A 1,052-nucleotide genomic window follows, 5' to 3' on the forward strand; every position below is an offset into this window, starting at 1 on the left:
CACAGCGATTGTTCCAGATTCTCTGAATCTTTTGATGATGTTATGCACGGTTGATGATGATAACTTAAAAGTCTTTGCTATTTTACGCTGGGTAACACCATTCTGGTATTGCTGCACTATCTTTCTGCGCAACAATCGTGGAATTGGTGATCCTCTTACCATCTTGGCTTCTGAGAGACACTGACACTCTGGGAAGCTCTTTTTATACCCAATCATGTTGTCAATTGACCTAATTAGTGCTAATTAGTCTTCCAGCTGTTCGTTATATGCTCAATTTACGTTTTCCTGCCACTTAGTGCTACTTGTCCCAACTGTTGTGGGATTTGTTGACACTGAAATTTTGAATCAACACATTTTTCCTTTAAAATGTTACATTTACTCAGATTAAACTTTTGATCTGTCATCGATGTGCTATTCCAAATAAAATATTGACATTTGTTATCTCCACATCATCGCATTCAGTTTTAATTCACAATTTGTTTAGTGTCCCAACTTTTTTGGAATCCGGTTTGTAAAAATAAAACAAATTATTAATACAACTGCTGACGAGAAATACAATTTACAGCAACTGCTTACCTGAGACATGGTCAGTTACCCCACTGACAAGCAAACGGATCCCAAATTCCACCTATGCAGTACAGCTGTAACAAAAACCTATTTTGAAGGCTTTGTTTACATGGGGCGAACCTGGCCACAATAGCCCTTCACTTCCTGTCAGTAAACAAACAAACGGACAGATCGGTCTATACGTTGGAGATGCAGCAGAGGAGGCTGAACAAATAGACCAGTTAACATTAATATCTGGTATTAAAGCCGACAAACATTGAAACAGCCACGCTTACCCAGCACGGTGCAAAGAAAGCAAATGGAGTTGATGTCACGACGCAAGAAGCCTCACAACAGGTGAGGGCTTGCTTATATGCAGCAGCCAAAATTGGCCTTAAAGTGGCAACGTCATCGGGCGAAATTATAATTCTTAATATCTCATAAACTAAAGCTGCACATACGCTAGTTTCACCGGAACAAACGAGCACTAACGAAGCACTAAAAAA

Source organism: Nematolebias whitei, chromosome 19, assembly GCF_014905685.2.
Source record: "Nematolebias whitei isolate Nwh7 chromosome 19, NemWhi1, whole genome shotgun sequence".
NCBI lineage: Eukaryota > Metazoa > Chordata > Actinopteri > Cyprinodontiformes > Rivulidae > Nematolebias > Nematolebias whitei.